This window comes from Anabrus simplex, chromosome 6 (genome assembly GCF_040414725.1).
Source record: "Anabrus simplex isolate iqAnaSimp1 chromosome 6, ASM4041472v1, whole genome shotgun sequence".
Taxonomy (NCBI): Eukaryota; Metazoa; Arthropoda; class Insecta; order Orthoptera; family Tettigoniidae; genus Anabrus; species Anabrus simplex.
The window spans coordinates 117673941-117697431 of NC_090270.1; the positions used below are offsets into that span (position 1 = coordinate 117673941).

Below are 23491 nucleotides of genomic sequence, written 5' to 3' on the forward strand. Positions count from 1 at the left end.
AATATGTGGGATATGGTGAAATGGTGGGCGTGGTGCTGTGACCCAGTGTCAACCACCAAAGATAAACTGTGGAACCAGGTGAATGCGGGATGGACGGCTATACCCCAGAATGCCATTCGTGCCTTATACGCATCAATGCATCACACATGGAACAAGTTATGAGTGCCCATGAAGGACCCAGTGCCTACTAGGCAACAGGACACATGCTGAACCTAGGTGACTGAAATGCTAATTGTTTTTCTGCAGAACATGCTAATGAACATGTCCTGTGAATATGAAATTCCTCTCTAGTCTTCAAGGTGTTCTGGTTTTTATGAACATCAGTGTAGTATCATATCTGAAATACTTACTTGATTAATGTTTGCATGAAGGAGGTATACCAAATGAATGGAGAGTTGCTATACTAGCCTCTCTGTATAAAGGAAAGGGTGATAGACATAAAGCCAAAAATTACAGGCCAGTCAGTTTGACATTTGTTGTACTTCAGCTTTGGGAAAGCATTGTCTGATTATATTAGATGTTAGCAAAATTGACTGGTTCAACATAAGGCAATACAGGTTTAGGAAAGGTTTTTCCACTGAAGCTCAGCTTGTAGGATTCCAGCAAGGTACAGCAGATATCTTGGATTCAGAAGGTCAAATGGACTGTATTGCGATTGACTTATCTAAGGTATTTGAGAGGGTAGATCATGGGAGACTACTAGCAAAAATGTGTGTAACTGGACTAGACAAAATGATAATAGGTGGCTATATTCCTAGACAACAGAACTGAGTAGGTGAAGCTTTATCTGATCTTGTAATCAAGTGGGAAATTCTTCAAGGCAGTATTATTGGACCTTTGTTTTCTTATATATATGTCGTGAATTAGAATCGGAAGGCTTTTTGCAGATGTTATTCTGCACGGAGAAATAAGTTACAAGACTGTGTTCAAATACAAAAAGACCTAGACAATGTTGTGAGATGGGCAGCAGGGAATGGTATGATGATAAATGGGGTTGTCAGGTTGAGAGTTTAACTATAAGAAAAGCCTGTTTAAATGGTTGTTTATGGGATGAAAGTTACTTATGGGGATCACTGCAAGTATGTGTGTTAATATAAGGAAAGATCTTCATTGGTGTAATCACATAAATGGAATTGTAAGTAAAGGGTACAGATCTCTGTATATGGGTATGATGGTATTTAGAGGTTGCAGTAAGGATGTGAAGGAAGGGGCATATGTCTCTGGTAAGACCCCCAACTAGAGTATGATTCTAGTGTAGGGACCCTCACCAGAATTACGTGATTTGAGAAGTGGAAAAAATCCAAAGAAAACCAGCTCAATTTATTTTGGATGATTTCCAACAAAATAGTAGTGTTATGAAAATGTTGCAAAGTTTGGGCTGGAAAGACTTGGGAGAAAGGAGACGAGCTGCTTGACTAAGTGGTATGTTCTCTAAGCTGACAGTGGAGAGATGGCATGGAATGACATTGGTAGCTGAAAGTTTGAGCAGTGTTTTTAAAAGTAGGAAAGATCACAACTTGAAGAAAAAGTTGAATTCAAAAGAAATTGGGACAAACATTTTTTATAGGAAGGGGAGTGAGGGATTGGAATAAAAAAAAATTTGCAATTAAGAAAGGACCAGGAAACCAGAGAGGGAATATGCTACTTGGGCAACTGCCCTAAAAGCAAATCAGTGGTGATTGACTACTGGCTCATGTGCATTTTTAAAAATAAAGCAAAGGATTGCTGTCCTACACAGATGAATAGGGGCCATGCTTCAGGCCTGAGTCTGGAAGTAACATTGTATATTTTGATTTAGAATAAGTCTATGCAGTAGTTCAGATCCAGTACTGAATACTTTAGCAATACTGTACTGTCCCCAAAATGTATAAATCCTACTCCTTTCAATGTTTCCAAAACTATAGAAAAAGTTAAAAATGTCATTGTTCTGTATTGAAGAATATTAGTTAAAATTGAAATAATTGATAGAGATTCAACCTATTCAATACAAAAGAATAAGAAATGTAGTGAATTACATTCCCATTAAAAAAATAGGTAGAAATGGTACCAGTTTCGACCCTAGTCCAGGTCATCAGCCGATTAAGACGATAAACAATGCATAGGATCAGTAGAAGGGGCGAAATAAAAATGAAATGGGTGGTAGACACTGTAAAACCTAGAAGTAAAATGCAAATCACTCAAAAGAAAACAGTGCACAATTCTCTGAGCAGCACCAAGGCACAGGTTTTAGTGTCTACCCCATTTCATTTTTATATCGCCTCTTCTACTGATCCTATGCATTGTTTATTGTCTAAATCGGCTGATGATGACCTGGACTAGGGTCGAAACCAGTACCATTTCTACCCATTTTTTTAATGGGAATGTAATTCACTACATTTCTTATTCTTTTGTATTGAATAGGTTGAATCTCTTTATCAATTATTTCAATTTTAACTGTAAAACTATAGAAGCTATCAAAAATGTAATAATTGATTTAGTCTCACCACGAACCTACTACACTGGCATAGCAGGGGGAGAGGTGATACTCCCACATGGCATGACCCAAATGGCGGATAGGGGGGGTCCTAACCGGCTTGCCGGCGGACTTGAGGGAAAGAAAATACCTCTCGCGGACCAAACGCACAAACTCCTGTGGGTGGGGGATGCAGACGAAGAATTCACCCACGGTATCTCCTGCCTGTCGTAAGAGGTAACTAAAAGGGGCGACCAAGGGATGATCAAATTAGAACCATGAAACTACTTGTGATTAGTACCACCACGCGGGAACACCATGGGTCGCTTTTACTTGCGCGTAGTACCACTATGTTGGTTACCAAATAGGTTTTAGATTAGTAGCAAACAAGAGCACGGCGGCTTTTACAGTACCTGTGATTAGTAGCACTATGAGTGACACCATGGGATGAGGGAACCCATTCTTCTGGCTTGCCTACGATTACTACCCACTATATGAAAAACACCGCAGGATAGTACAAGTCCCTGTGGTTAGTACCCTTATGTGATAAACATCATAGGTTTGTTGCCTATAAATGGTGCCGCAATGAGCGAAACAGCATAGGTCTGTAATACATGTACGAATTTCATTACCTGTGAGTAGTACCATAATGTGTGGAATACCTTGAGTCAACGCTACTCTTGATTAGTACTGCAACATGCCAAATACCGTAGTTCTACTTTCCTAGCAATCAAGTATCATGCAGGGGCTGCTGACTTGGATTTTGGACCCCTTTCAACTACAAGTATAGATTCAGTATTGTGCTATAGAAGCACTCCCTTGGTCAGTAATACTATTGTTCTAAGCCAGCTTCTGTGCATGTGAGGCACTGTGGGTCGGTTCCATTGATCGTTTTAAATTCATATCCATCCATTCATTCTTTCTTTTTCCTGAATTGTGGTCAGTGGATGTTTTGGGCTTTAAATTTGTCATTTCATCTCATTTTGTACCATTAGTGACTGATGCCCTTGATGTTAGACCCCTTTAAACAAGCATCATAGATTTAGTCTCAATCTACCTAAATAGCTTCAAGGTCAGATGATGCAATTGTGAGCAGCTTGTACATCCACCATTTTGTGGTGAAACCGGAGCATGTGGTAAAATTAATCTCGGGACTGCAATGTGATGGCGAGGTGTAGTTAGTTTGTCTATGTGACAGCTAAATCTGTTATACACTGAACAATTGAATTAGATGCCTAGCTAGTTGCATGCAACACCATTTTTCATCCTGATGATGGCAGTGGCATAGGATCAGACACTGGGAGCGTGGTTAACCATATAGCCTTGCACTGCCTTCCATAGTGAATGGAGATTGGTCAGAGATCACTCTTAATATCATCCCAGATGTGCTCAGTAGGGCTGAGGTCAGTTAACCTTGGGGTCCACCGGACCAGGCAAGCATCCTCATGTCTGAACCAACTGGCCACAATTTGGGAGCAATGAGCCAATCACAATCACGCTATACATACCACAGGTCTCTTGAAGGGTGCTGGAGATAAATGGTTCGAGGTATGAAAGCAGGTTCCTATATCATTCACCGGTTAGGAATGATGGCAGATATACAAATTATTCATTTCATCCCACCTAAACAATCTCCATATCAGGATAAAACCACCAGCCTGTTGCATTACCTGATGTTTGCCAATGCATTCGTACCCTGCCATCGGCAATACCATCTGGTACCTAGACTCTAAGCTGATGACTTTGTTCCATGCTTCAACAGCCCTGTGGCAGTCTTTGTGCCTTGTGATGTGCAGTGACTGAAAGTGGCTTCTGAAGAGATGGTTCAGGATGGTAAGGCTACATGCACTATGCTGTTCTCCAGCATTGAATTCCAAAGTGATCTGAATTGTTTTTGAATGTCTATCCACTCTCCCCATCAGAGGTAGCCAATGGAGACTTCTCTCATAAACGCATACACCTCAGCAGTTGACTTAACCAGTAGTGGGTTTTCCTGAAACAAGATACTCACGGTACAGTTTTGACATGGTAGCATGTGGAAAGCTCAGTGTTTGCAACACTTCAGATATCGAAGAACCCATGTCTGGGACAATCAAACCCCTGCCAAATGCAGATATCTTCATGTTTTTCCAATCCTGTGCTAAATTATTATTCACACAGCCAGTAAAAGATTTGACCAAATCAGTTGTATGCCACATTGTGCTACTACCTTTACTGGGCAGCCAGTGCTGTTTCATCAAAGTGGCAGCTATCTCTTAACTAAATTTCTCATCAGTATATTTGTGAGAACTTGATTAGGCACATAGAAAACTTCGGACGTATTTGAAAATTTTGTGAAAATGTCAAATTTGAGTAATGTAAAGATGGCAGCCAGGCACAAGGCATTAGGAATTCAATGACATTCCTCGTTAACTGTGACAAACTTCCCAGGTAAAAAATATCCATCATAATGTAACAATGTTATTGTTCTTTACATCCCACTAACTATTTGACATGAATAGTGGTCATAGACACCACAGTGGCCCAGTCATGGAAGCCATGTAATAAGGCTAAATATGTAGTTGTGTACATCACATTGCACTTCAGCACCTATAGGCCATCTGGTTGGGCAGCAGTTATCTTGGCAGGCAAAGTCCCTTTATGGATTGTTTTGCCACGGTTTTGTTGCCTTCACTAGGAAGTCTTGAAGTTTGGCCCAAGACTGACACTTCTCCACCTGATCACATCGTACAAGAGGAGCATAGACAGAAAAGAAGTTTAGCCATTGGGTTATGTGTCAACAACCAGCAACATCAACAAGTTGGAATATCTACTGTATTCATACATGTATAGGTCCCACTTTTCATATTAGAATTTTGAGACAAAAAACTGGGGTGGGGCTTATACTCAGAACAAATTAAATTATGGAAAATTCATGAAAAATGTTACTACCTACATGAATTGTTACATTTGCTGAAATACTATCACTCACTAATACTTTGGTCATCACTAAATTCATGTTCAGTATCTGTAGGCTTACACCACACCATGTCACCTTCTGTTCTGTACATTGCATTACAAATTATTGATGTTGCTTTGAAACTTCTTTGAACAATGTCTGGAGATATTTCCTTCCATGCTGCAGCAATCTGCTGTGAAAGAGAAGCTCCCTCAAGGTGTCCATTTGGAGTTGTTTCTGCTCTCCTGCTTATCCAGTTATGTTCCAGTCATCTCAAGTTTTCCTTGAAAGGGCAGTTTGCAACATTGAGAGGTTGCAACATTCCAGTCATTCTACCAGAAATCACCAGCATATTGCACTTTTCTTGCAGACACTTCTTAATGCCATTTATCAAAAGACCTCAAACTGTAAAGTACAGGCATTGAACGTGGGTGTAGGAGTGCACCCAGTCACCGAAACCATACTGTTTATAACCAGTTCCTGAAAAGGTCTTCAGTCATCCAGCTGTTTTGTTGCACTTGAACAATAATGCCTGATAGTAAATTTTCTTTGGGGAGTCTTACACTTAAAATAGCATATGGTACAAGTTTGTGCCATCAGCAGCGATTGCTAACATCACAGTGCACCTTCGTTTTTCTGCACCGGCTGTACGCACCTAAACTGTACTAGCACTGAACTCGTTTACTGTCGTATCTCCTGGCTTGTTGAAAAACATGGGTGTTTTGTCAGGATCACAGATGGCCGCTAGGTTGTAGTCATTCTTTTTTTATTGAACAGTGATAAGGTGTTTTTGAAACTCGAGTAGTTTTCTCCTGGTATGTTTCCAGAAGACGTTGCACCATTGATGTCTGCTGCCTTATTGTCAGATTGTTGCTTCATAAAACGCCTTACCCATCCATAACTAGCTTCAAAACTCAGTGGACAAAATGTTCTGTCTACTGGCTATCGTTTGAGCTTCAAGTTAAAGCATTTCACCAGGTAAAACAAAACCTTGAGCTCTTGTTTCACGCACATATTCTAGCAGTTCCGTTTCCACCTGAAAGTATTTTGCTTCTTTACCCCGAAAGGCCTATCTGTTTCTATTGGTTTTTTTTTTTTTTTTCTCAAGAGGTGTCTTTCAATTCATCAGATGATGCACATTCTTAGAATCAATATTGTATTTCCTTCCTGCATTTTTTTCTTTTGCTTTACTAATGTCAAGTTTTTCATTTTTGGTCCGTATTGATCCAAAATTTACAGTTTCAGATAAGGATAAGTTTCCACCTGTTCAATACCATAAAATAGCAAAATAATTAAAATATCACATTTATCTGTCGTTTAGGGGCCGGTTTCGGCACCTTCCTGTGCCATCATCAGCCTAGGAAACTTTTGCAAGGCTTTTTAAATAGCTACATGGAATATTTATACCAGTGTAAGAAAATGAACATAAACTAGGTTGTAAATTTTTACCATTATGTATGTGACTTAAAATCTATGTGATTAAAATAAGACTAGATTAATCTTTGGGGGATAATGCACATCATGAGACATTTATATACGTTTTCAAATTTAGAGCTCTTAGCGTTATCGATTTGATATAACTATTGTAAAACTAATTGTAACACCCAGTTTTGATAAAATCTTTATTGTAGGGTAAAACTCGCACAGCTATACAGTATGTACGATTAGCCTTAAAGAGTAAAAAGCATTCCTTTAAAAATTTGTCCTTAGGCACTTCATAAAATAGTGAACTAAAATCTGATTTCTAGAACAGTGTTTTTTTTCATGTGGGTAGAATAACTTATCATTGTCCATTTTCTAGCATGAAACAGTTCCTCTTAATGTGATATAAGAACCAACTATAATGTACAAATTCTGTATGAATAAAAATCTAATGTCAGTCTGTGTTCAGTTGTTCTAAAACAGCTTAATTTGATGTGCAATAAAAGTTAGCTCTGTATTTCAATGTTAATCCAATATTAATGTACGGCTGGAGTCTCAGAAGCCAACGTTCAGTTCCCATGCAGGGTTTTGATCTAGGCCCAAAAATTACCTCTGGTGGTTTATGGTCCATATACAGGCTAAACTGCTTACCCGTCAGGAAAATCCTTAGATGCTCACTCCCAGACAATCTCAAGTGCTTCTTTCTCCATTTGAGAGTACCTTTGTTCGACGTCCGATTGGCTGCGACTAACGTAGCGAATTATGCATGGGATCCTTTCATTGTTCCGTTGTATCAGCACCGCACCAAGTCCTTTTGGGCCAGCATCTGTAGTCACTACCATTTCGTCCTTGGGGTTGAAATATCCTAAAAATGAGCTAGATGTAAGTACTTCTTTTATTTTATTAAAAGCCTCTTCGTATACTTGTTTCCATACAAACTGTGCAGATCTATGTGTAAGCTGTTGCAGTGGTTCTGTCATGGTTGATACGTTAGGAACAAATCTACTTACATAGTTCAGTAGGCCTAGAAAACCTACTCAGCTCGGAGACAATTTGCGGTCTTCTGCAATTCTGCAGAGCCACCACTCTGTCTTCGGCAGGCCTAATGCCATTTGCTGATATGACCCAAGAACTTAATTGAAGTTTTACCATATTTGCACTTTTCCTCATTCAATTCAATACTGTGCTCGCAAAAAATTTCAAGAACCTTTTTTAATCTTGAACCATATTTCTTTAGTTTCCCCATACACCAGAATGTCAATAAATATGTAAACTCCTGTAGGAATCTTGTTCCTTATCAGATGCTCAATTATCTTTTGGAACTCAGGAGCTGCCCAATTCAAACCAAACATTAGCCGCTTCAACCTATATAAGCCTAAATGTGTGCTAAATGTGGTAATCTCCTATGAGTCTGGATGCAACTCCACATGGTGAAAAGCTGACCTAACATCCAACTTTGAAAAGTATTTGCTTTTACTAATTTCATGGTGTAGCAGTAATTTCAGGGTGTAGGTCTTCCATGGTTGGTAAGAGATGGCTAGCCTTTAGTACAGCTTTATTTGCCATTCGCATATCGACACACAATCTAACGCTGTCAACTTTTGGAATTGGTACAAGAGGGGAAACCCATTTTGACGGTCTTTAACCTTTCCAATTATGTCATTTTGCTCCAGCTCAAGGATACGTTGTGCTACTTTTTGTTTCAATGCCAATGGCACCCTCTGCAGAGGTTGAATAACTGGTGGGACGTTCGGGTCGACAGGTAATTTAAGCTGAAAATTCTTTATTTTGCCCACCTTTGATGTGTCAGACCACCGTCTGGTCAACCTACTCAGAAATTTGGAATATTCCTAGTTTTGTAGCTGAGGAATGTCCCAAAATAGGTGGTCCCCTACCTTTAATAACTACAACAGTTGTACTAATTTTTCTACTGGAATGAGTTATGTCCACCTTAAACTCTCCTAAAATATCCAACGGATCGGTTCTGCCATAAGTGAAGTCTTTTTGAACTATTTAGTCATTTTACTTTATCGATTACCTGCTTCTTTTTTTAAATTGCTTCAAAGTTTCTTGGTCAATAATATCGCAAGTAGATCCGGAGTCAATAAGAATGAAGGGAGGTTACCCCTGACAAGACAAGTGGTCTTCCCCGTTGTCTCCCAATTTTTTCTTCGTCATTTGTAAGAAAGGTGTAGTCTAAATCACTACTACATCCAGGGCCGACTTCATATTTGACGTTGCCCATGTAAGAAACTTTGTCATCAACAGTAGACTCCCCCCTGATTCTAACATATATGTCCTTTTTGTTCTACAACACTTCCAATAGTGCCCCATTAAATTACAAGCCTGGCAAACTTTGTTTCTTGCAGGGCACTGGGGGTCACTTGCTAAGCGATTTGTTTCCCCGCAGCGATAACATTTCCTTTCTCCTCTATTTTGATAACTATTATAACTAGTTTTTGGCGGAGCACCCGTGTTTTTGCCACTGTTGGAAATAGTTCTTTGTGAAGTCCCATATTTCTTCCTATTCGACATACTATACACCTTGCTCAGAAACGTCGTCCTTGCTAAAATGTGATGTCTGCGTGTTTATCGTTTCGTGAGTCCGTCCAGTGTCAACCAAATAGTCTAGTGTTAGAGGATTTTTCCAATATTCTCTAACTTCAGCTGATTTGCAACTCTCTATGAACTGGTCACAAACATGTCTTCCAATTCTTTTTTTTTTTTTTTATCTTTAAAATCACATTTGACAACTTGTTGATGCAACCTAGATATAAAGGTGTCAGATGTTTCATTAATATCCTGTTTCATAGACTTCATAACATGCTGCTCAAATAGTGGATTGCTTTTCAGTAAAAAATGTTCATGTAACAATTCGAAAGTATATTCATGCACAGCTTTACCTGCAGGAATAGTGTTGTGTTCAGTGATAGAATAAAATGTCTTGCAAGCTTTCTCCACCCGAATGTACGTAAATTGCCTGTTTTCTAGCAGAATCTGTTATTCCTCTTGCGGCAATACACAATTCGACCGAACGTTTCCATTTTTTCCATCTAGAAGCAAGGCTGGTGACATCTCCATTTACATCAAAATTTGATATAGTATAGTTTCTTTCCATTTTAATGTCTCCTGAACGTTTAGTTTACGGATTTAATCAATGGATTTTACCGACTGCACCCATGTACTGAATAAATAGCAATTCAAACGAAATAATCTCTTTATTGACAGTCGCCATTACATCCAAAGCATAAACAATATTATCTTCTCCCTGATCTTGCAACACACATCGATCTCCTTCATATCAATAGTACAGTACACCCACAGAACACAGTATGATAGAAACTAATAAAGAGGTGCATAAGGTTGCAACCTATCCTCATGATTTACATAGATGTTCTTGTAAAAGACTGCAGGAAACTTCCCCATGGAAATCATCATAAATAACCCTTACAACTGGATATACTACTGTATCCTGTTGACCAGTTGCTATTTGTCATATCAGAGGATGTCTTAAAATGATCTTTGACTTAATAGAAAGCTGCAAAATACATGAAAACATCAGTTCAAAAAGTGAAAACTCTTGCTTTCAAAAGTAAAGGACCTGTTCCATGTAAAATTATGAATAAGCCAGTAGAACAAACTATCTAAAACTATCTTGGCCACTCCTTAATATTCGACAGCAATAGACATCAATAACATTGCAAAATTTAACAGAACTACAGGGATAAGCTCAATGAATCAACTTGAGTTCAGAGAAACACAAGACTATGCATTTAAGACATTAGCCAGACCTGTTCTCTTGTACAGCAGTAAAGCATGGACAATCAGGAAGAGACTAAATCAGAATTACTGCTGCAGAGATGATTCACCATACAGTATGTACAGCAAGATACATGTGATGGAACCATAAAAGGATTGAGGAAGTGATGAAACAACTGAAGGTAGATTCCCTGTTACTGTGCCTAAGAAGATAACTGAAGAACTGGGAGGGCTATGTCAACAGAATGGGAAGGAAAATAACTGGCAAATTATACCAGTTCAGAAGTACTCTATTGGATATCCAGTTAAAAAATGGATAAGGAATGTAACAGGCCCTTGGCTTAATACCTGCTATGATACCTTTTGAATGACTTGAACAATGTTCAACATATATTTGTGTTTATACTCTGTTTAATTAAGTTCTCATTAACTTATTAGATTCCTAGAAAGACTTGTTTGAAGAATATTGGTGACAAGTATTTGTTTTTGTTTACAGATGCTGTTACGTCTCCTAATTATTCATGCAGAACCTTCAATCCACATAAACAGTTAGCTGTTTGGTACAGGCCACACAAGTGTAAGCTTCCATTTGGAAGATGGTGGATGTTGGGTTTGAACCCCACCATTGGCAGTCCTGAAGATGACTTTCTGCAGTCCTATTTTCACACCAGGCAAATGCTGGGGCTCAACCTTAAAGCCATGGCCACCTCCTTAGTCACTTCATTACCAAAAACCTACAGGACTTGGTGAGTCATCAGACCACCAGGAAAAGTCAGTCTGCATCACTGTAACTGATGTGCAGTATATACTGCAATCTAATTAGAGTGGGATTAAATATTTATAACTTTCTAGGTTTTCTAGCATGTTGAAATGTGAAACATAAAGCTGAGAACACAATACTCCAATAAATAAAAATATTAGGAACTGTATGACAGGTTCCTTTCATGTTTAGCCAGGCTAGAAAAACTTGAAAGTTATATTATCCTGAGTTAACTCAGAAAAACAATAGCTTTCTTCTTGAAAAAGGAAATGAAGTTTTTCAGAGCAGTTCTAAAAGTTCCTTAAACTGTGATAACTGCAAAAGCTGAGTAAAATCATTTCTTTCAACATTCTAGTTTAATTTGTTTTTGAAATTGCCTATAAAGTTGGTTAATCTTAATGGTCCTGAATTCATACAATTAAGCAAATTATTAAAACAATCTTTTGCTTATCTAGGTACTTCTAGGGTGCTGGAGCTACTGTGGTGCATTTTGAACTTTGCCTAGGCTGGATGTCCTCCCTGATGATACAGGATTTTTCATGGAGAGCTGGCCATTCAGTGAAAAGCCAGCAGCTAAGCAGATCTTCCTACTTACCATACCTTGATCAGAAGTCATTTTTGGTGAGGTCTTCCTGTTTGTTGAGCAAGTTATATTCCAATAAAACAGAAGAGGTGGAGAAAGGGTGGGATATATAAAAAAAATATTGATACATTACTTGGACAACTGGGTGAAATCTGAAAATTTATTTTGAGTAAAAATAAATCTATTCATTAAAAAAATTATTAAATTTGGGAGGTTCAAAGTTGATGTCTAATATATAGCGAGGTACTTAGCTTGACTTTCAACAGCTGTCTTCAGGAACTGGTTTCTGATTGAAAGCACTCTGATAGAATTCTTTGGTTACAAGTAGTAAGGCAGTCTAATTCTATGAAAATCCATTGGACCATTTTTTCAGACAACTGTAAAAATTGAATAACATGAATACTTGTTATTCATGACATTACTTTTACACATTAATTTACACAGTTGAAGTTCTGAGACAAACCAGACTTTTGTCTTTCTGAATATTTATTAAACAAATTCATAGTTGGCTATATGGTGTTCCCAAAATTAAGAACTTGCACATAATGTTTAATCTGTTACAAAATATAACCAGTATAACAATGCTAACGGTAAATAAAACAAAAATTGGAGTTACAAAAGTAATTCTGACTTTATATATTCTTCTTGTAACTAACATTTTATTTTTGAGTCGGAATCAAACATTCTTAACCTTAATAAGTTTCCTTAGGATCTGCACAGCAAAGGAAAAGTACTTCACAAAATACTTCGAGCATCAGGAATGTACTGTACAGTCTCCTGGAAGTCTTAAATTTTCTTTGGGTTGATGCTGACCATTTTTCCATGGTCTCCTTAAGACTTATTTTCTTTATACAAATTAAAATTAGGCAACTGTCCTGAATCTGTTACAGAAAGGTGAAATTGGAAGAAAGTTTCTTACACAATTAGGCATGAAGTAATCAAAATAATCATTCAGAAAAGTGCAAACTTCATTAGGCCCTTTGTAAACTTGCCCTTCATGCTAGTAGTAGAAAAGCAATTTACCTGCGTGTATATCATAGGTAGCCCTGCCCCTTGAGCCAATGGTGTAAGAGCTACTTTTCAAAACTGAAGGGCTTTAGTTTTCATGATGGAAGGGTTATAATCCAAATTTAGAGGAGATTCAGGGTCATGGTATAACAAACTGATTTCTATTTGTAAATGCTTACATGAAAAGGTTTGGAGAATGTATACACTACTAAAAAAAAATGCAGTATCTTCAAGGATGACATATTCACAAGTGATGTGACAGGTAGTTCATCACTGCATGAGTATATTACAAATTCAGACCAAATGAATCACATCACAAAAAGGGTGCCTAAACAGTCTCATCAATAGTGTACCCACCTCTGGTGACAAGGCAGATACGTGTTTGCACATGCAAACTATCATAAAGGTGCTGAATGGCATTCTGCAATACATTGTCCCAAGCATCCTGCACCTCTCTAAGCAATTCAGCAAGGGTTCTTGCAGGCTCTGGAGAATGCTTATGTTCTTGCTTCATGTCCCATGTGTGTTCAATTGGCAAGAGATCAGATGATCTTGCTGGTCAAGGCAATTGTACACCCATCAAGCAAGTTGGCCATTTGGTTAAGGATGTACAGCTGTGAACTTGCATTCGGGAGATACTGGGTTTGAACCCCACTGTTGCCAGCCCTGAAGATGGTTTTCCATAGGTTCCAATTTTCACACCAGGCAAATGCTGGGGCTGTACCTTAAGACCATGGCTGCTTCCTTCCCACTCTTAGCCCTTTCCTCTCCCATCGTCGCCATAAGACGTGTGTTGGTGCGACATAAAGCAACTTGTACAAAAAAAAAATTGTCGTCGCAGCAGCTGTATGTGGACATGCATTTCCTGATGAAAAAGCACATCACCTTTTTGTTCAAGAAATGGCAGTAGAATGGGGATAACCTGTGCAATGTAGCAGGCACTGGTTATGTTAACCTGCAGAAATGCCAACTGTGACCACCAGTTGTAACTAATACCCTCCACCCCCACCACACCATGAAACCTGGGGTGAGACTTTGATGTTGTAGGTGAATGCACTCTGTAATAGGCTGCTCACCAGGTCTATGCCATACATGTAACTTATATGCCCATCATTTGCATACAACCTACTCTTGTCACTGAAGGCAACAGAGCGCAATTCCCCTCTCCAGTAGACTCTTTCACGACACCAGAGTAACCGTGCTTGGCGGTATTGTTGTATTAGTGGTAGCCTGGCCAGAAGCACAAGTGATCACAAACCTGCTACAAGTAGATGGTTCCCAATGGTCCTTGGTGATGCAGTAGGTGCAACATGTGACGATTGTGTTCCTAATGTTTGGTTGGCTACCAATGGTTGCACAATGCGTTTGTACTACGGGGATGTGCAGAGCCTGCTCTATGGGTGTGGGAATGTTCCATGGACCACTACTAACAGCAGTGACATACCACTGGTAAGTGTGGCAAACATGTGCACCAATCCATCAACAGATCCATCTGGCTTCCTGCAGGCCCACAATATGACCCCATTCAAATGGCTACAGTTGTTAAACAGGAGCATGTATTCATCAGTGGAGAATGGTTGTACCTTACAATGAATGTTGCAAATACTGTTCACCTCTAACCTCAGAAGTTACTGCCTGCAGAATGAGTGTGCACGGACAAGTCTCCTGAACGCCATCTGATAGCAAATGTCTGTGACAAATGAATCACCAACACAACCCCTCAGTATACATATATTGTACCCTGGTGCCTCAGGACAGTCCTTGAGGATGTTGCATGTTTTTTTTTTGGCAGTGTAGTTGAAAGCTAATGCCTTTAGTTTCTGCATAGAAGAGTCCATATGTGTGTTTCTTAGCAGTATGTGACTGACAGGTGTGTGTATTTTATTTTTCTTCCACTCCTACCTCTTTACTGTCCTTTTGTTGCCAGAACATCCGTATGTGTTCCAAAAAATTTAGTCCTCTGCATGAGTAAGAATGCAAAACACTACATTCTTTGTGTAGGCCAAAGGACTGGTATTTCCTGTAGGTACAGTTATTGTATCTCATTACATTCATAAACTGGTGTATAAAATGGAAAGGTAATGCTGAACAAATCATGTCAAAGTACCATCTAGTTTAAAAGGGAGACTAGAACAAGAGTAATAGGCCTACATATATGGCTTTGAGCAAAGTGTCCAGCTGGCTCAGTGGTAGCATGCTTGCTCCCAATCTGTGCTGCAGTTTATTTTTTATATTACACTTCACTTATAAAAAATCTATTACTGTTACTAACATGAAAGCACTTTTGCTCTTTTCATGTGCATTTAAATAAATGATAATCACAATATTGCATCTCTACAGTGTGCAGGCATTTTGAAAACTCCATCTATGTTGTCTGCATGTCTACCATATACTGTAGTAGATTAAGTTGGAAATCTTTTTGATGATTTGTGGTTAAAGTTTCTAACACCAAATGTCATCAGAAGTCCTTCACATGCTGACATTGTATAACATATAGCATTGAATACTTTTTCTGCCCTTCAAAAGTCATTTGGTGGATTTGGACCCACAATCTTAAGATCTGGAGGCACATACTACCATTGATCCACAGAGGGATAAACTGTTGGTTGTAACCTTGGAAGTTGGAGGGCTGTTGGGAAGCAGGCAATGACAGGAGCAAGCTGTGGACTGTGAAGCCTCAGCTGTCAGTTTGGAGAAAGTAGATTGGAGAGGTGATCATTGGAAACATTATTAGATTTAAAAAAACTAACATGAAATTGCCACCTGGGGGACAGCTTTAAATGCAGACAAGTGGCCACTGTATTAATTGATCATAAGCCTCATACCAGAAATGATCCACACTATGTGAATCTGACCACAGTTGGAGTGCTTTAGTGTCATGTTGGGGATGAATCTCTTGTGATGGACCTGGTCTGTTGGAGTGTGTTCATGGTGGGTTTACTGCTAATAAATTATGGAGAAAACATTTCTTCCTTATACCAAATTATTTCTCTTCTTTCAGAATAACCATCCAGCGCACCACGCCGGAAGTCCTTCAGGCGTGATTTTAGAGGCTGCCCGAGATCAGTTCTAAAATGGTCAAGTCATTGGACGTGAAAGTCGCAGAACGTATGAGTGATACTGAAACGGGTTCAGCTTCCACACACAACCTGCTGAGGAATGCAGGCTAGTTGTGGGATAAAGTTCTCAAGCTTAGATCTCTCCCAGGATCAGGACTGTTTCTGCAACCTGGATTCCATGCTGAGGGACAACCCAATGAATTTTGGAAGTCCTGGGCATGTGGACAAAATATTAGAATTGTATACTTTGGTATGTTTTATTAGTTTCCTCTTTGTTTTGTGGAAGAAAACTGGTTCATTGTGAATTTTGTTTTTGTGTTATTTTCCTGTCTGCCCAGGGCCATGTTAGGTCTAAAAGCCTATGGGTTGTTAGGCACAAATACTTCTAGATTTTTTACATTGCTGTAAGGAGAGCCATACAACTGCAACCACATTGCCTGTAACAGTACTAAAATAGGAAGTTGGGTTTGAACCAGTGTCTTATGTGAAACTCTTCCCCCATCTGAGCTGCAGAGACATGTTGGACAAATAAGAGTATATTCCTCTTATGTGCCCAAAAAAGAAATGTGATGCAATAGTCTCAAAAGGCTATGGCTTGTCAAGTGACTGCTGCTCAGCCTGAAGGTTTACAGATTGAGGTGGCATGTGGCTAGCATGGTGAATCCTCTCAGCCATTATTCTTAGCTTTCTAGAGCTGGTGTTATATGCCCTGCCCAGTCTCATATTAACCTTGAAATCTAATTACAATAACATCAGTGTGGATTTACTCCATGAACTTGCTATCTCCCCTTGTAGCATGCTGTATGGGACTTTCACTTTTGTGGCTATGGGGATGGGTCATTACTTCCTTCTAGAATTGTACAGTTGAGTGTGCAATTGGCAGTTGCAGAAGATTGCTTTCCTTCAAAATTCTCCTCTGGAATGGGATGAACATACTCTGCAGATGGCAGAATTTAAAGAATCTCTTTGATTAGTGGCTACCCACTCTATGAAGATCCTTGTGTTTTGAGAATATATAAAATTACATCTTTTGCTGCAGGCCAATATTAGTGCACCAGTGTACATATTCATATTTCCCTGAATGTGTAGCACAAACATCTTGTCAATATTTTTCTCAATATGTATATGTCAATTTAAAATTTGTTTTTCTTTCCAGGAAATGCTGACATGGGCATGCATTCTGCATCATAAAACCACTATTGAAGCAGAAGAGAATAAATTTCACTGTCCTACCTAACCAAGAAATGTTTTACTTTTGTTTGTGCTCAGGCCTTACCAAATTTTTGGCAAATTTGTGTTCAGCACATTGTACAAATAGAGGTTCTATATTGCTCTGACTGCTCTTTGGATTGTTACAAAATGGTTCTTAAGGTTAAATAGTGTTATTCTTTCCTGCTTATAATAAAGCAGTAAAGAATTCTATGAAACCAGTTTTGAGTATATAAAAAAGTTATGCTTTAATCTTCTTTTTAATGTACTTTGGATATTTCCATTTTGTCATTTAGTCATCTGTAAATGAACAGGTTTATGGTGTATTTGCAAGGAAGTACTTTTTAAAATGATTTCTAGTAAAAAACAGCTCAGCTGGAAATTTGTGGCAGTTGTGCATGGGCTTTGTTTTGGTATGCAGAATGGATTTATCTATGACTTTCTGAAAGGTGTTACTTGAAATTATCCAGCTGGTAACTTCATTGTATGGCAATTTTTCTTTCCTGCTAGCCTGAGTTATTACCTGCACATTTGAATGCCATGACATTCTGGCATGGCTCTAGTTAAAGACCTTGGAGTCAAATGCCTTTATTTTTTCTAAATATTGCAATTATAACTGAAAAGATTCATCATATGGATTAAGATATTAACCTTTGTTACATACAGTATGTTATTAGCTAATTATTTCATATTTCTTAGTTAATCCTAGATCAGTTATCATAAATGATTGAAGTGTGATCAATGTGTCTTACCACTACTTAAAAACAATGCTGTCAATAGTTTTTACATGTAATGTAAGCCTGATAAAAAATAAATAGAACTTATATTAAATAAAACACTGTATTATGAGAAATTCACCTTTTAATCCTGGTCATTCAATCCTTCCTATAATGTTATAATACATAGGTTCATTAAATAATTCTTAAATGCAGTAGTGCATCAAAAAATGTTTATTTACATTCTGGACTTAGTTTTTTTTTTTTTTTTTTTTTTTTTCCTTCAATACAGCTCCATAAATCTAAATACAAAATCAATATTTCATTGCAAAGTTCAAAAATAAAATGGAAAAATTGCTTTAATACAAGGAAAAATAAAAAAAATTATAGCAAAATTCCCAAATTTTCTGCAATTTGGGGAGAAAAATCGCTTAAAAATATCACCTAAGTCCAACACCTCATTTCGAGTGTCCAGCCCCAGCGTCGAAACTTCTATGAATCGCAGAGTGTCCTGTTCAAAAAAAAAAATTTATTATAAAATCAATTAGGTAAGTACCTACTCCTAATGTAGGAAAGTTAACAAGAAGCAATTATAATGCAACAAGAGATCAAATAAAAAAAATACAATATTGCAGATCAGCCAAAAATTCAACATATCTTGTTTACATTTTGGACTTAGTTTATTTTCACTATCAAGCCCATCTTCACCTACTGCTTAAAGTTGCATTATATAAATGCTCCACGTTATCTTTCCTACATGTTACTTCTGAATAAACAAAATTGCCACTGACACACAAGGTAGAATAAATTTAGATAGTGTTCAGAAAAACAAAAACCCATTGACCAAATACATATATGCCCACACATTATTGGGGAATAAGAGTGCATCTTCTTTTTCGCTAGTGGCTTTAAGTCTCACCGACACAGATAGGTCTTATGGCGACTGTGGGACAGGAAAGGTCTAGAGTTGGAAGGAAGCGGCCGTGGCCTAAATTAAGTTACAGCCCCAGCATTTGCCTGGTGTGAAAACGGGAAACCACAGAAAACCATCTGCAGGGCTGCCGACAGTGGGATTCGAACCCGTTATCTCCCGGATGAAAGCTCAAATTCTTATAATTTTGTTAATTACCACCTATTCAATACAATAAAAATGTAGTACAAACTTACATATTTATTAAGATGTTTATATGGTACATGTTTCGCTCCTTTTTTCGTGAGCATCATCAGCCAACTATTATTCACTTAAGGTTGTATAAGATCATGAAACAGTTCTTTTGGATTAAGATTATTCCTATAAAACTAATTGACAAATCTTATAATATTTTACAAGTCATATAACAATAAAATTATGTCTTTAAGTTAAAACTTTTTGTCTAAAATCTATCTAACATTTTATCGACGAAACTCATCTGGTGAACATCTTTTAAATTGTTTAAAAAATAAAAAATACAATATACAATGAATAATAGTTGGCTGATGATGCTCACGAAAAAGGAGCGAAACATGTACCATATAAACATCTTAATAAATATGTAAGTTTGTACTACGTTTTTATTGTATTGAATAGGTGGTAATTAACAAAATTATAAGAATTTGTATCACAAGTAGATCTTCAATACGGACAAAAAAGATGAAATTTATAACCTGCAATGAAAGCTCAAAGCCGTGCGTCCCTAACCGCACAGCCAACTCGCCCGGTAGTGCATCTTCTGAGACTCTCAAGAAGAGTAAGCATGCTTCTGCTATTACGATACACTGACATGCACAGACATCTCGGTCAACGAAATGAATTGGGTGGAATGGTCTTCCATTCACTGCAAATGAGCAAACCACAGACATTTACCTTAGCCAACCTTTCAGACAGCCCACAAAATCTGTCATTTCATTTGAGATGAAGCATTTGATCTATGACGGACGGGATAGACCATAATATTTTAATGCACACTGAGGACTACCAAAAGAAAATCATGAGTCTACAAATAATTTACAGAAGTCCCAGAAAATAAAGTGCAATGTAGTAGTTGTTCTCAGTATATTAGTTTTTTACAGGCTACAAAACATCTTAAGGCGCTCTAGCTTTGGTTAGTACCCTTTCTGCTTTGTACACTGCATTTGTAGCTTAAACAACATTCTGTTCTACTTTGTTCCTTTGTCTGCAAACAAGTACAGTATGTTCTCCATTATCCAGTTTGCAGATTAACCATGCATGTTTTTGCCTTATCAAAAATACTATAAAACTGAATACCTTTGAATTTACAGCAATTTTCATACATATTTTTGCAGTGTAGTCTCACTGGGGGGGTAAGTTATTTTTAGTACGGTACTTTGTGACAGCACTTCTTGCATTGTCCTGTCTTGTTTTGTAAAAGTGAAATGTAAGTTCCGTTAGGAGGTAGGGGTAGGCTTATTTCAAGGTTGCTGGAAGGCAAGTATTGTCTGCCTTCCATTGATGGATTCACTTAAATGGTCAACAGCTGTTAATAAATTGTCAGACAGTAAGATACGGTACATTGTGCTGTGAAAAATGTCTGGTGTAAAACGTAAACGAGTAGTGCTAACAATCGAACAAAAATTAGATATCATTCAAAAATTAGATAATGGAGTCAAACCAAACCAAACCCCATGGGACTACAGCCCTTGAAGGGCCTTGGCCTACCAAGCGACCGCTGCTCAGCCCGAAGGCCTGCAGATTACGAGGTGTCGTATGGTCAGCACGACGAATCCTCTCGGCCGTTATTCTTGGCTTTCTAGACCGGGGCCGCTACCTCACCGTCAGATAGCTCCTCAATTCTAATCACGTAGGCTGAGTGGACCTCGAACCAGCCCTCAGGTCCAGGTAAAAATCCCTGACCTGGCCGGGAATCGAACCCGGGGCCTCCGGGTAAGAGGCAGGTACGCTACCCCTACACCACGGGGCTGGCAGATAATGGAGTCTCTGCAAGCAAATTCACCTGTGATTGTGGAATAGGAGTGCAAACAGTGCAAGAAATAAAAAACAATCTTCAAAAACTCATAGCCTTCACAAGGGACTGCGATAATGGTTCTAGCTCTACGAAACAGAAAAGTACAGGGTAGGGCACAGAAACTTCCTGTTTTGAACATGTTGCGGTGAAGGTCGTGGGGAGAGGAGGGGGTTGGGAAGGGGTTCAGTGGAAGGGGCGGAGTGGGATATTTGTGTTTCCGCCCGTCTCAGTCGCAAACATGCTTTGATCGAAGCAGCAGCGCGCTTTTGCCGTGGAGGTGTATTTCTCTAGTGGTCGGTCAGTGATTGCACTGCAATGTGCCTTTCGTAGTCACTCCAATAATCCTCCCCGAGGTCGTGTTCCTGATCGAAAATGTGTTTTAATGTGGGTGGATGCCTTCAAAGAAAGAGGGAATGTCTCCAAAGAAAGGTAAGGACCTCCAAAGACCGTTAGAACACCTGAAAATATGGACAGAGTTTGTGTATCAATTCTGCAGTCACCCAAGCGCTCAGCGCATAAACGGGATGTCGTTCTGTTCTCTTCATTGAATTCTTCACTGTGAGCTCCATTTTCATCCGTACAAAATGACTGGGGTCGAACAACTTAGGGAGCAGGATTATGTAACCCAACAAACATCATATGAACAGCTGCGTGACACCTTGCCGAATAACGCAGTTGTGTTCTCTGACGAGGCACATTTTCACCTCAGTGGCTGTGTGAATAATCAAAACATGCAGTATTGAAGTGCAACAAATCCCAAAGAACTTTATGAGAGGCCCCTTCATTCGGATCGTGTCACGGTATGGTGTGCCATATCAAGAGTAGGGATCATTGGTCCATACTTTTTCAAGTAAACGGTCATGCTGTTACCGTCAATTCAAACCATTAAGTGACAATGATCCAACAATTATTTTGACTTGCTCTTCAAGAAATGGATCCTGACAATGTGTGGTTTCAACAAGATGAGGCCACAGCCCATATCTCTAGGGTTTCCATGGGTGTTTTGAGAGCAGCCATCCTTGAACGACTGATCTCCCTGGCCTGATTTAGCTCCTCCTGATTACTTCCTATGAGGTTATCTCAAGTCCCTAGTTTACAAAGATCATCCCAACACCCTGGATGACCTACGGAACAACATCCGAGCCGAAATTGACAATATCTTGGTCGATATATTCGAAAATGTGACTCAAAGTTTTCGAAGTCGACAGTATCAGTGTACTGACAATGGAGGGCAACATTTAATATTGTGTTTAAAACTGTGTAAATTCAAATTTCCAATGTTGCGTGGTAGGCAGAAAATAATAAAGTTGAATGAAACATGTAGTGTGTTTTATTGCATTTTCAAGACAGGAAGTTTCCACGCCCTACCCTGTCTGAGAACATCTTCTTATCGGGAGCTTGATTCTGCACTCCTGAAATGGTTTAACCAGAAGAGAGCAGAAGGAATACCGATTTCGAGTAACGTGCTCCGAGAAAGCCAGTTTTTTCATAAAGCACTAGGTTTAGAGGGCAATTTTAATGCTTCATCAGGGGTGGCTATCTGTCAATTAAGGGTGGAAGGACAGCATCTTAGTGCAAATACAGAAGCGTCTGCATCATTTTGCAGCAGCCTTAAGAAATTTATAGAAGAAAATTTTCTTCCTGATCAAATTTATAATACTGATGAGTCAGGACTAATGTGGAAATGTCTTCCTACAAAAATTCTCGTTTCACAAAAGGAAAAGTCTGCTCCTGGATATAAATCTTCAAAAGAATGTTACAATCATGTGCTGCAGAAATGCCTCTGGAAATCATAAAATGAAGCTTGTAATGATTGGGAAAGCCAGGAGCCCCGTTCATCCAAGAGGACTGAAGCCAAAACCATGCCTGTTGTTTATTACAATCAGAAGAGGGCCTGGATAACTAGGGAAATATTCCTCAAGTGGTTTCAAGAACATTTCGTACTGGAAGAAAGAAAAATTTCTTAAGAGCAAAGGATTACCACAGAAAGGAGTACTGCTTTTGGATAACGCACCTTCAGATCCAAACAAAAGTTCATTAACTAGAGATGATGGACTCATTGTTGCCATATATCTTCCTATGAATGTGACAGCACTGATACAGATTAACCTCAAATGTGATCCTCTCAAAGTGTTTGAGTCCTGCATTGACCATGCTGTGATTTGCACACGTGCACAGAGAGCAAAACACTATTCAATTTTACTCAATATTTTGACTGCTAGATTCAAAACTCTCAAGCAAGGAGAATTCCCATCCCTACTTGCCAATATTATAAGGAAAGTGCGTTTGAATTCCAAGTTGTATGGGGAATCATATCAAGAATAACTACTTCTGGAATTATATTTTCTTGAAATGTTCACCTAGTTAGTTCATTTCTCATCCCACCCCTACTAACTCTGAAATATGTACATTAAAACAGACACCATGGTAATACACACAGCAACATTGTCATGGGCTTTTCACCCAAGTAAGCCATAGTTCTGGTCGATGTATATGGGATTTTTTTTAATGTGAGAAAGTTACATTCCTATGGTTCAGAATCCACATAAAGCAAGAGGTGCTATGATAATGATATCGACAGTCATATAAAAAGGGTTTTCTTTATATAGAATTCAAATGGGC

General features: G+C 38.6%; 1 long non-coding RNA gene across 1 annotated transcript in view; it reads right to left on the reverse strand.

Moving 5' to 3' along the window:
* Positions 1-17378: 17378 nt before the first annotated feature.
* LOC136875528 (uncharacterized) overlaps positions 17379-23491 on the reverse strand; it is a 46737-nt gene continuing 40624 nt past the window's right edge. Inside the window, exon 3 of the long non-coding RNA XR_010860458.2 lies at positions 17379-18417. This is a non-coding gene — a long non-coding RNA (uncharacterized lncRNA). The remainder of the gene's footprint in view (positions 18418-23491) is intronic.